This window comes from Oryctolagus cuniculus, chromosome 12 (genome assembly GCF_051225735.1).
Source record: "Oryctolagus cuniculus isolate XC-2025 breed Fujian yellow rabbit chromosome 12, ASM5122573v1, whole genome shotgun sequence".
In the NCBI taxonomy this organism is placed as follows: Eukaryota; Metazoa; Chordata; class Mammalia; order Lagomorpha; family Leporidae; genus Oryctolagus; species Oryctolagus cuniculus.
In genome coordinates this window covers 97,769,939-97,783,401 of record NC_142878.1, presented here as the reverse complement: position 1 = coordinate 97,783,401, position 13,463 = coordinate 97,769,939, and the positions used below count along the sequence as shown (strand labels likewise).

The following is a 13,463-nucleotide window of genomic DNA, read 5'->3' as shown; positions in this document are numbered from 1 at the left end:
TGTGGCCCCACTACACTGGAGCCTGGCCTCACTGCCTACTTGGGACAGACAGCAGGAGCTCAGGAGAAGCCTGGAGCCACACCCTCTGTGCAAGCCTGCACAGGCTTGGTCTTTGTTTTCTGATTGTTGGGCCTGGAGGTAATCCAATCAGACTTGATGTATGCCGTTGAATACCGAGTTTATAAAAAGGATACTCAGTGTTGCTGTTTCCCTTTTCTCTTCTTGGTGTCCAGCGTCGTGGAGCTCTTCATTGGAACATGTGCTAAGCCCTGGCTCTAAGAACAAGGAGGTGAGCAGCCAAGAGCAATACTTGCAGGAAGGGCCAGGCTGCCAGTGTCAGAGGAGTGGCAGTGGATTCAGCAGGACCCTCAGGTTTGTCCATCCTCGCCTGGTGAGTCTTCTTGAAATGCTTGTGCATATCATTCATATACTTCTATATTATAAATTTAATATCATATGTTCTAAATAGATTTTAAATTTTATATTTAAAATATATATGTGCTTGGAGGTATCATGTACAGTTCCAGGAGGTGTGAGCCTACCTGGCTGAATTCTGATGCCAGGATAGGTGAACCCGCAGGTGAGTCATCTTCTTTTGGGTAGGCAATTTAGATGCCCGGTGACTGTGTGAATTTCCAGGTCTCTTGTTTTATTTTCTGGATTTATAGTTCTACTTAGTGTATAGGAGCTGAGAAAATGGATCTGGTCACCAAAACGGTAGTTCCTGCTTGCAAGATTTGCTTCCTGTTTTTCCTAATTTGCTTAGATGGTTTATCTCAGTTTTCATTAAGGGTTCTCCAACACAGCAGTGATAGCATTGAGTGATAACCCCAAAAAGATGGTTGTATATTGTTGTCACTGCCCCACTGAATTCTAATTCTGCCTCTGTGATATCCAGTGTTCCCTAATTTTATGAAAAAGTTCCTGAGGAATACATTGTTCTGTTGTGTTAATGAATATGGTTATATGGGGAGACATATCATGTAAAATTTACATATCCCAATCATATTATTGCATTAACTAGGCATATGGTGACTCTGTTTATCATCAGAGGCACCTAGATCCGAGGATGGCACCGAAATTTCTAGTAGTAAGCATTACTTCCTAAGTATGTTCGTTTCAGTTATAAAACTGTAAGGTTCTGAATAACTCAGTAGAGGTTCTTTTTACTTCTAAATTAGATTTTGAAATATTGAAATCATTTGGATTATGATATTTCTAGACCATTTTTAGGTCTGAGAAGGCAGGGGCATTGTTTCTGGGCAGTATCCACTCTGGTTGCCATGTAATTGGTTCTAAAACTTCAGTTGATGAAATGAAATCCCTATTTGTCCCTGTGTTTCAAACAACACAAAATTTCAAAATCTGTAGGTATTGTGTTCTGTGGTTTGGTTCTTACAGTATGTGGTGAATTAAGTCTTCCTTCCTTCTGGTTAGCAGTTACTAGTGTTGACACCCAAGGATCATTCCTTGATCCTCATTGTATGAGATGCTGACCAGTGACTACTCTGAAACAGCCCCTTGGTGCAAGTCCTCATGGATGTTCCAGTTTCCTCAGTATCCACTCTTGGTGTTCCTGTTAGTGCTGATTGTTCAAATCTAGAAGTTGAAATGACCTCATGTTAAGTCCAGGTGTTTGTTCTCACTGGTCTTCCCATCCTAGACAGCCTTATCTCTGTACTGTGTTTCAGGAAGGTCTTGGCTTTTACTCCCATCATTAGCTAGACCTGTTTATATTGCCCACAGTTTTCTCGTTTTGGCTATTTTAGAGCTTGGTTCCTTGATTCCATAATTCTTTTCTCTTACACACAACACAACAAGAAAAATCTGTTCTTTTGTTTTCTCATGCTCCCCATCCACAGATGTTCTCTGATAACAGTCACCAGGCATCTCAAAGGCTGGCTGGTCCCTACACCCTTCTCAAAGCCACATGAATATGTGATTCTTTTGCTTTTCACTTTTATGTCTCAATTCTGTCACGTTTTCCACACCTCTGCTCCTGTGACCATCATAAAACTTTAGCATTTCCCACAAAAATCCTCGGCTAGCAATTTCTAATGTACTACTAATAAGAAGTTAAAATATAGAAACTTTCTGGGGAGATTCCAAAATTCGAGTGGTTTATGCCAAACATCTTAAGATGCTTTTCCTCTGTTTAACGAAAGTCATATCTATGGGGGAAAACTAGATGGAGAGTTTGCTACAAACAGTGCCTTTGTTTCACCTTTATACAATTTTGTTTGTGAGTTATGTAGGCCTCAATAATTATGAATGGAAAAACTGAAACTGTGACTTGCAGTTCAATATTGCAAATATTATAAAGCTTTCTACTGAAGTGCTGTAGTGAGAGAACAGGCATGGAGTCCAGGAAATCCTTCAATGAATTGGTATATGTGTAGTTTTCAGAGTGCTGCTTTCAAAGACATTGAAACTTTGTAAATATTTTCTTACATATGACGTTAAATTTAAAATTGCTGCTTCAACAGACACTGAGCTCTATGTGATTGGTAACCCCTCCTACACTAATGAATCACCTTGCTTGATTTCCCCACCTGATTACTTTGGAAGATGACATGTGAGTGTCAAATGGGGAAAGAAAGGTTTTTTTTAAGATTTATTTAACTATTTGAAAGACAGAGATATAGAGAGGCAGGGGCAGAGAGAGAGTCTGCTGGGTCACTCCCCGTAGGGCCACAATTGCCAGAGCTGAGCTGGTATGTAGCCAGGAGCCTGGAGCTTCTTCTGGGTCTCTCACGTGGGTGCAGGGGCCCAAGCACTTGGGCCATCTTCCACTTTCCTAGGCCATATCAGAGAGCTGGATCGGAAGTGGAGCAGTGGGGACTCAAACCAGTGCTCTTATGAGATGCCGGCACTACAGGCAGAAGCTTTTCCTGCTATGCCGCAGTGCCATCCCCAAGAAATATTCTTGTGGTAGACTAATGTTCATGGTGTATAGCCCTCTGCTCTGTGCAGGTAGAATTTGAGTAATTCTTGGCAGACCCCTAAATTTTGGAGGTACATAGGGATACCATGATCAGTGTAATGGGATCCACAGTTTTCCAGATAAATACTTCATGATATCTGCTGGGGTCCTGCCATTTATGAAAATGGGTTCTAAAGCAACCTGATCGGTGAAGACATTGCCACCTATTGATCCAGTGAAGCAAGTCCAGTGTGAGCACCCCTGACCCTGGCAGAGGCTGCAGCCCCTGGTGACTAAGATGCTGTAGGCCTGTGCTGCTACTCATTCCACGGGGAAGGCCCTGCCATACTGCTGTGAGCATCCTGGTTTAATATTTTGGTATTGCCATGTTTTGGTTTGTTCTTCAACTTAAATACATGGTATCTCCATTTGGTTTGTATATTTCATCTTACAGTTTTCACAGCTAAATTTCTTTTTTTAATAATTTTTATTTATATAAAGGTGAACATAGAGCATGTACTTGGCACCTTTCCCTCCTCTCCCTAGCATCCTGCCCTCCTTCCTCCTTCCTTTCTTGTGATTACAAAATAAACTAAAAGAATGTCATTGTGAAAATTATAGGAAAGTGTAAATTCTAAACCTTGACAGAACTAACTCCATAATGTGTAGCTCCTAGTAGGAACTGAAAATTGATTGTGTTGTTTAAAAATTGTCATGCATTTCAATATGGAAACCCTAGGAATTTAGATTGAGTTTAGGTGAGAAACTACCATGGTGCCTCCCCAAACGTGTGTTCTCTATACATAATGTGCCCACAACCAAGTGTTGCTTTGAACCAAGGGCCATAGTTGTCACCAGTGATGGGAAATGGAAGGCTTTTTAGGGCAGTGAGCCTGAGGACTGTGACCAAGACCTGTCCCAGTGAGTCAGTGAGAACTCAGACTGTGCACTTGCCCCATCTTCCTATCAGACTTCATTTACAGGATACAAATTCAAGTTAAATCCAGTAGGAATTTGGATAGCAGGGAGTGTACTCTTTAGAGTTTGGTACAGTTGCAGTGTCACTGGTCACATGCTGATGAAGCAGGGCCTGCATTTTCAGTTCCATAGCTTAATTGGGGAATTCTCAACCTGCCTGTAATATGTAACTGTGTTACATGCACATAGGAATGTACACACCTGGGTGGTAGAATAGCATATAGTAATTTATAGTTCTCATTTCACTTTTCACTTTCCTGTTTCCTTCAGATACACTTCCTTTCCTTTTCTATTTCTGAGTTTTCAGTTTGAGGGAGATGAGATGGCAGTGTAATATGTTACTTGGACATTGTCTTAAATATTCTCTTGATAGAAATCCTGAATCTTTATTTTCAAAATAGAAACTGCCTGAAATTTAGTTTAGTCCTGTTGAAATCTTTACTTAATGTATACTAAGCTGATCTTCTGTATATTAAGATAATCGAAAATGAATCTTGATGTGAATGGAAGGGGAGAGGGAGTGGGAAAGGGGAGGGTTGCGGGTGGGAGGGACGTTATGGGGGGGAAGCCATTGTAATCCATAAGTCGTACTTTGGAAATTATATTCATTAAATAAAAAAAATTTAGTTTAGTCAAGTTCATGAATAATTTCTTAAGATTTATTTAATTGAAAGTCCGAGTTACACAGAGAGTGAAGGAGAGGCGGAGAGAGAGGTCTTCCATCTGCTGGATCACACCCCAGATGGTGGCAATGTCCAGAACTGCGCTGATCTGAAGCCAGGGACCAGGAGCTTCTTTCAGGTCTGCCACGTGGGTGCAAGGGCCCAAGGACTTGGGCCATCCTTTACTGCTTTCCGAAGCTGTAGCAGAGAGCTGGATCAGAAATGGAGCAACTGGGACTGGAACTGGTCCCCATATGGGATGCTGGCATTGCATTTGTTGGCCTCAGCTGCTACGCCAAAATGCCAGCCCATATCATGAATGTTATACTTTTTTTTCTTCTTTTTAACTTTTATTTAATGAATATAAATTTCCAAAGTATAGCTTATGGATTACAATGGCTTTCCCCCCCCATAACATCCCTCCCACCCACTACCCTCCCCTTTCCCACTCCCTCTCCCCTTCCATTCACATCAAGATTTATTTTTGATTCTCTTTATATACAGAAGATCAGTTTAGCATACATTAAGTAAAGATTTCAACAGTTTTCTCCCACACAGAAACATAAAGTGAAAAATACTGTTTGAGTACTAGTTATAGCATTAAATCTCAATGTACAGCACACTAAGCACAGAGATCCTACATGAGGAGTAAGTGCACAGTGACTCCTGTTGTTGACTTAACAAATTGACACTCTTGTTTATGGCATCAGTAATCACCCTAGGCTCTTGTCATGAGCTGCCAAGGCTATGGAAGCCTTTTGAGTTGACCGACTCTGATCATATTTAGACAAGGCCATGGTCAAAGTGGAAGTTCTCTCCTCCCTTCAGAGAAAGGTACCTCCTTCTTTGATGACCCATTCTTTCCACTGGGATCTCACTCACAGAGATCTTTCATTTAGGTTTTTTTTTTCCCCCAGAGTGTCTTGGCTTTCCATGCCTGAAATACTCTCATGGGCATTTCAGCCGGATCCGCATGCCTTAAGGGCTGATTCTGAGGCCAGAGTGCTGTTAGGAATTTGCCATTCTATGGGTCTGCTGTGTATCTCACTTCCCATGTTGGATCATTCTCTCCCTTTTTGATTCTATCAGCTAGTATTTGCAGACACTATTCTTGTTTATGTGATCCCTTTGGTTCTTAGTCCTATCATTACGATTAATTGTTAACAGAAATTGATCACTGGGACTAGTGCGATGGCATTGGTACATGCCACCTCGATGGGATTGAATTGGAATCCCCTGGTATGTTTCTAACTCTACTGTTTGAGGTAAGTCAGCTTGATCATGTCCCGAATTGCACATCTCTTCCCTCTTATTCCCACTCTTATATTTAACAGCGATCACTTTCCAGTTAAGTTTTAGCACTTAAGAATAATTGTGTATTGATTACAGTATTCAACCAAAAGTATTAAGTAGAACAAACAAAAAAAATACTAAGAGGGATAACATATTAAGCTGCTCATCAACAGTCAGGGTGAGGGCTGATCAAGTCACCGTTTCTCATAGTGTTCATTTCATTTAACAGGTTTCCTTTTTGGTGTTCAGTTAGTTGTCACCTATCAGGGAGAACAAGTGATATTTGTCCCTTTGGGATTGGCTTATTTCACTCAGCATAATGTTTTCCAAATTCCTAACAGGGATCCCTTTTCAGTTAAAATGTAAACACCTAAGAATAATTGTGTGTTAATTACAGAGTTCAACCAATGTTACTAGAACAAAAAAAAATACCAAAATGGATAAAGTATTACATTGTACAGCAGCAGTCAGGACAAGAGCTGATCAAGTCACTGTTTCTCATAGTGTCCATTTCACTTCAAAAACTTTCCCCTTTGGTCTCAGTTGTCGTCAATCAGGGAGAACATATGATATTTGTCCCTTTGGGACTGGTTTAATTCACTCAGCATGATGTTTTCCAAATTCCTCCATCTTGTTGCAAATGATTGGGTTTCGTTGTTTTTGACTGCTGTATAGTATAGTCTACGGCCATACCATCCTGTCGCACCTGATCTCGTCTGATCATGAATGTTTTAAAAATCATTTCTATCCCATGAAGCCTACCGAAACCCCACAATATTAACCTAAGTTCCTTAATTTTTATTTGCATTTTAAGTATAGGAATCTATTTTTGCATGTGTTATTTTTCAGCCTTATAACAGTATAACTGAGAAACAAAAATTGTATATATTCAAGGCACACAATATGTGTTTCTATATGAGTCTGATCTATATATTGCATTTTCACACAAACCTTTCGACTCTCCTGGTTCTTACAATACAGTATGAAAGGATTAGTACAGTGAAGCTACTTAACAAATTTATCACTCTTATTGTATTTCTTAAACTTATTTTATTTATGTATTTTCCCAGAAAGCTTTTTTTAAGGTACACATATTTTATGCATTCAATAAATACATCTTTAGCAGCATAGTAATTCTTCCTACCATATCTGCCCTCTCACTTACACTCCTATCATTTTCATAGTGTTTTATTAAGAATACTGACCTAGGAAATTACAAGTACAGAATATAGTGTGAACTGGTTACCTGGGGTAGGTATTAGATTTTCAAAACTTAGCTCATAATTGTAAATTTGATTTTTGTAAGATTTATTTGAAAGGCAGGGGCCGGCGCTGTGGCTCACTTTGTTAATCCACTGCCTGCGACGCCGGCATCCCATATGGGCACCAAGTTCTAGTCCTGGTTGCTCCTCTTCCAGTCCAGCTCTCTGCTGTGGCCCGGGATGGTGGAGGATGGCCCAAGTGCCTGGGCCCTGCAATCGCATGGGAGACCTGGAGGAAGCACCTGCCTCCTGGCTTTGGATCAGTGCAGCACCAGCTGTAGAGGCCATTTGGGGGGTGAACCAATGGAAGGAAGACCTTTCTCTGTCTCTCTCTCTCACTGTCTATAACTCTACCTGTCACATAAAAAATATAGAAAGGCAGGAAAGAGAGAAGAGAGTAAGACAGAGACAGAGAGAGAGGATGAGGGATATCTCATCTCATGCATTATTTCACTCCTCAAATGTCCTCAGTGGCAGGGCTGTCCCCAGGTCTCCTGCTTTGGCACAGGGGCCCAAGGTGTGGGGTCGTCTTCTAGTGCTTTGCCAGGCACATTAGCAGGGAGGTGAATGGGAAGTGGAGCATCTGGGACTCGGTCTTGTGCCCATATGGGATGCTGGCAGTCCAGGTGGAGGCTCAAGCTTTTAAAAACACCCCAGCTCCAGCACCATAACCATGTATTTGTACCTTGTGACTAACATCTCTTCATTTTCATGCTTCCAGTTCATCACAAACACCATCCTGCTCCCTGTGTTAGTTTGACTTTTGTATATTCCACATGTAAGTGTGCTTATGTAGTATTTCTTATTTCTGTGTCTTGTTTCACTCATTGTAATGTCCTATAGTTCCATACTTTTGGATCCATCTTGTGACAAGTTAAAGTAGTATTTCCTTTCTTTTTAAGGTTGGCGAGGATTCCACTGTGTGTGTATCCCATTTTACCCTATAGGTCCATCAACAAACATTTGGGTTATTTCCATATCATGGAATTGTGAATGATGCTGAAGTGAATGTGGGGGTGCAGACAGTTCTTTGAGATGGTGATTTTCTTTTGAATTCATGGCTATTAAAGGTTGTTCCTTTTTTTCACATTATAAAGAACACACCTCTGTTTATTACATTCAGTACTTAAGTGGTTCTTAAGAACTGTAAATCCTATAGTGTATCATCTCTCTAAGCCTTCAATATGAAATACTGAGGATATCTTTTTTTGTTTGTTTTTTAACTTTTATTTAATGAATATAAATTTCCAAAGTACAGAATATTGATTACAATGGCTTCCCCCCCATAACGTCCCTCCATCTCGCAACCCTCCCCTTTCCCACTCCTTCTCCCCTTCCATTCACATCAAGATTCATTTTCGATTCTCTTTATATACAGAAGATCAGTTTAGCATACCTTAAGTAAAGATTTCAACAGTTTGCTCCCACACAGAAACATAAAGTGAAAAATACTGTTTGAGTACTAGTTATAGCATTAAATTTCAATGTACAGCACACTAAGGACAAAGATCCTACATGAGGAGTAAGTGCACAGTGACTCCTGTTGTTGACTTAACAAATTGACACTCTTGTTTATGGCCTCAGTAATCACCCTAGGCTCTTGTCATGAGCTGCCAAGGCTATGGAAGCCCCCTGAGTTCACTGACTGATCATTTTTACACAAGGCCATGGTCAAAGTGGAAGTTCTCTCCTCCCTTCAGAGAAAGGTACCTCCTTCTTTGATGACCCGTTCTTTCCACTGGGATCTCACTCACGGAGATCTTTCATTTAGGTTTTTTTTTTTCCCCCAGAGTGTCTTGGCTTTCCATGCCTGAAATACTCTCATGGGCATTTCAGCCGGATCCGCATGCCTTAAGGGCTGATTCTGAGGCCAGAGTGCTGTTAGGACATTTGCCATTCTATGGGTCTGCTGTGTATCTCACTTCCCATGTTGGATCATTCTCTCCCTTTTTGATTCTATCAGCTAGTATTTGCAGACACTATTCTTGTTTATGTGATCTCTTAGGTTCTTAGTCGTTATTATTACAATCAATTGTTAACAGAAATTGATCACTGGGACTAGTGCGATGGCATTGGTACATGCCACCTCGATGGGATTGAATTGGAATCCCCTGGTATGTTTCTAACTCTACTGTTTGAGGTAAGTCAGCTTGAGCATGTCCCGAATTGCACATCTCTTCCCTCTTATTCCCACTCTTATATTTAACAGCAGTCACTTTTCAGTTAAGTTTCAGCACTTAAGAAGAATTGTGTATTGATTTCGGTATTCCACCTCACCCCAGTTAGAATGGCTCACATTCAGAAATCTATCAACAATAGATGCTGGATAGGATGTGGGGAAAAAGGGACACTAACCCACTGTTGGTGGGAATGCAAACTGGTCAAGCCACTATGGAAGTCAGTCTGGAGATTCCTCAGAAACCTAAATATAACCCTACCATTCAACCCAGCCATCCCACTCCTTGGAATTTACCCAAAGGAAATTAAATTGGCAAACAAAAAAAGCAGTCTGCACATTAATGTTTATTACAGCTCAATTCACAATAGCTAAGACCTGGAACCAACCTAAATGCCCATCAACGGTAGACTGGATAAAGAAATTATGGGATATGTACTCTTTAGAATACTATACCGCAGTAAGAAACAACGAAATCCAGTCATTTGCAATAAAATGGAGGAATCTGGAACACATCATGCTGAGTGAAATAAGCCAGTCCCAAAGGGACAAATACCATATGTTCTCCCTGATCGGTGACAACTGACTGAACACCAAAAAGGAAACCTCCTGAAGTGAAACGGACACTATGGGAAACGGTGACTTGATCAGCATAGCCCTGACTGTTAATGAACAACTTAATACATTATCCCTCTTAGTAGTTTTTTTGTCTGTTCTACTTAATATGACTGGTTTAATACTGTAATTAATACACAGTTATTCTTAAGTGTTAAAAATTAACTGAAATGTGATCCCTGTTAAACATAAGAGTGGGAATAAGAGAGGGAAGAGATGTATAATTTGGGACATGCTCAAGCTGACTTGCCCCAAATGGTAGAGTTAAAAACATACCAGGGGATTCCAATTCAATCCCATCAAGGTGGCTTGTACCAATGCCATCTCACTATTCCAAGTGATCAATTTCAGTTCACAATTGATCATAATGGAAGGACTAAGAATTAAAGGGAGCACATAAACAAGTCTAGTACCTGCTAACACTAACCGATAGAATAAATAAAGGGGAGAGTGATCCAACATGGGAAGTGAGATACACAGCAGACTCATAGAATGGCAGATGTCCTAAATAGCACTCTGGCCTCAGAATCAGCCCTAAAGGCATTCGGATCTGGCTGAAAAGCCCATGAGAGTATTTCAGGCATGGAAAGCCAAGACACTCTGGCAAAAGATCTCTGCGAGTGAGATCCCAGTGGAAAGAACAGGTCTTCAAAGAAGGAGGTACCTTTCTCTGAAGGGAGGAGAGAACCTCCACTTTGACTATGAGCTTGTCTAAACAAGATAAGAATCGGAGAACTCAGAGGGCTTCCATAGCCTTGGAAACTCATGACCGGAGCATAGGGAGACTACTGATGCCATAGACAGGAGTGTCAATTGGTAAAGTCAACAACAGGAGTCACTGTGCACTTACTCCTCATGTAGGATCTCTGTCCTTAATGTGCTGTGTATTGAGATTTAATGCTATAACGAGTACTCAAACAATATATTTCACTTTGTGTTTTTATGGGGGTGCAAACTGTTGAAATCTTTACTTAATGTATACTAAACTGATCCTCTGTAAAAAAAAAAAAAAAGAAATTATCAACTCCCAACTTGACTCTCACTGGGATTAAACATGACAATAGGTCTGATCTGATTTCATCCTCATTTAAAAAAATCATCTATTATTTTTCACTTTATGTTTCTGTGTGAGAGCAAACTGTTGAAATCCTTACTTAATGTATACTAAGCTGATCTTCTGTATATTAAGATAATCGAAAATGAATCTTGATGTGAATGGAAGGGGAGAGGGAGTGGGAAAGGGGAGGGTAGTGGGTGGGAGGGACGGTATGTGGGGGAAACCATTGTAATCCATAAATCGTACTTTGAAAATTTATATTCATTAAATAAAAGTTAAAAAAAATCAAACCCCCCCCCAAAAAAAAGAAAAAAAAAGAAATTATGGGACATGTACTCTATAGAATACTATGCAGCAGTCAAAAACAACGAAACCCAGTCATTTGCAACAAGATGGAGGAATTTGGAAAACATCATGCTGAGTGAATTAAACCAGTCCCAAAGGGACAAATATCATATGTTCTCCCTGATTGACGACAACTAACTGAGACCAAAGGGGAAAGTTTTTGAAGTCAAATGGACACTATGAGAAACAGTGACTTGATCAGCTCTTGTCCTGACGGTTGATGTACAATGTAATACTTTATCCATTTTAGTATTTTTTTTGTTCTAGTAACATTGGTTGAACTCTGTAATTAACACACAATTATTCTTAGGTGTTTACATTTTAACTGAAAAGGGATCCCTGTTAGGAATTTGGAAAACATTATGCTGAGTGAAATAAGCCAATCCCAAAGGGACAAATATCACTTGTTCTCCCTGATAGGTGACAACTAACTGAGCACCAAAAAGGAAACCTGTTAAAGTGAAATGAACACTATGAGAAACGGTGACTTGATCAGCCCTCACCCTGACTGTTGATGAGCAGCTTAATATGTTATCCCTCTTAGTATTTTTTTTTGTTTGTTCTACTTAGGTTGTTCCTTTTTAAATTTCATTTGAGGAACTTCCATATTGCTTTTCATAGTGGACAGTACAATTTACATTCCCTCCAATACTGTGCTTTCTGTTTTATCTACATTTTGCCCAATACTTGTTATCTTTTAACTTTTTAATAGTAGCCATTTAACAGATATGAGGTGATAACCATTGTCATCTTGATTTGCATTATGCGGATGATAGCAATGTTCAGAACTTTTTCACATACCCACTGGGTACATTGTATGTCTTTGTTGGAAAACATTGATTCAGTCCTTTGTCCTTTTTTAATTGTATTCTTTGCTTCTTAGTGGTATGCTTGTATTACTCCCTTGATCACACATCTGGTTTGCTAATATTTTCTCATATTCATTGGTTTGCCTTTCATTTCATTGATCTTTGCTTGACTGCTTTTTGTTGTAATTTCATTTCCTTATATTTGCTTTTGCTCTCTGTGCTTTAGTTGTTAACACATAAGCAACCACTCTTGAGGCTAATGTCAAGGACTTTTCTATTTTATAAGTTGTAAGTGTTCAGATCTTCTGTGTGGACTTGCAGTTCATTTTGAGTTGATTTTAATATGTGGTGTAACAATGATGCAGTTTCAGTTTTGGACATGTGGTTATCCAGGTTGCTTCTGCCTCAGATGTGGGCCTTTATGTCCAGTGACTGCATGTTTGGTAACCCTGATGGGCCAGGATTTCCCGTGTCTTCATTTGGATCCATTAAACCAGATGCTGTGGCTGGAGTTGATCAGGAGCTTTGCATGTGTGGTGATTTGGGAGTAGAGACCATGCAGTGATGGGGTCAAGACAAGGGACTGTAGCCGCCTCCTCTGGAAGCCAGGGCTATATGAGGGTATGTCCGAAAGTTTTTTGAAGGGTAGACATTTGGCATGGTGGGAAAGACAATGCTCAGGATACCAGTGGCAGCCAGTGATGGCTTAAGTAGTTGGATTCTTGCTACCACATTGGAGACCATCTCCCAGCTTCAGCCTGGGTCAGATCAGCCCTGAGTATTTTGGGCATTTGGGTAATGAACTACTAGATGGGTGGTGTCTTTATCTCTCTCTCTCTCCCTCTCTCTCTCTCTCTCTCCCTCCCTCCCTCCCACCTACCTCCCCCTCCCCCTTATTAAGTCTCTGTTTTGCTTTTGAAACCAATTGCAATATTAAAACTAGGTGGAAAAATGGATATGGATGATTATCGCAGTAGCAGTAGATTACTGAGTAATTTCCTAGAACCATACAGGGAGATGTGTGCAGCTCACAGGGATCCATTATATCTGTTGTTAGAAAATGAAATAAAGGAGCTCAAGGCTCTGTCCATACAATAGTGTCGAAAGATTAATGTAGACTTGGTCCGTACAAATTTTATATGAGTATTGAAATGTCACACTAGCCCATAAATATGTACAACTCTTGTTGATAACATTTAAGTAAAAATACCAATATGTTATTAGGTGTATAAAGTTAAGGGGTTTTAAATGATTAATGTCACAACTAATATTATGGTATTTGAAAATGGTTAATTAATGCAAGCAAAAACAGAACCTGTAGGTAACTGAACTGTTCTGTCTTG

The 13,463-nt window shown here is 40.1% G+C and overlaps 1 protein-coding gene across 11 annotated transcripts in view; it reads left to right on the top strand.

Annotated features, from left to right (window-relative positions):
- The window catches only part of LOC127482730 (monoacylglycerol lipase ABHD2), a 290,474-nt gene that overhangs the window by 26,796 nt on the left and 250,215 nt on the right, over positions 1-13,463 (top strand). For all 11 annotated transcript variants that reach the window (XR_016218314.1, XR_016218325.1, XR_016218315.1 and 8 more), the window contains one exon: positions 234-391. The gene's annotated coding sequence lies outside the window, so the exon portion shown is untranslated. The remainder of the gene's footprint in view (positions 1-233; positions 392-13,463) is intronic.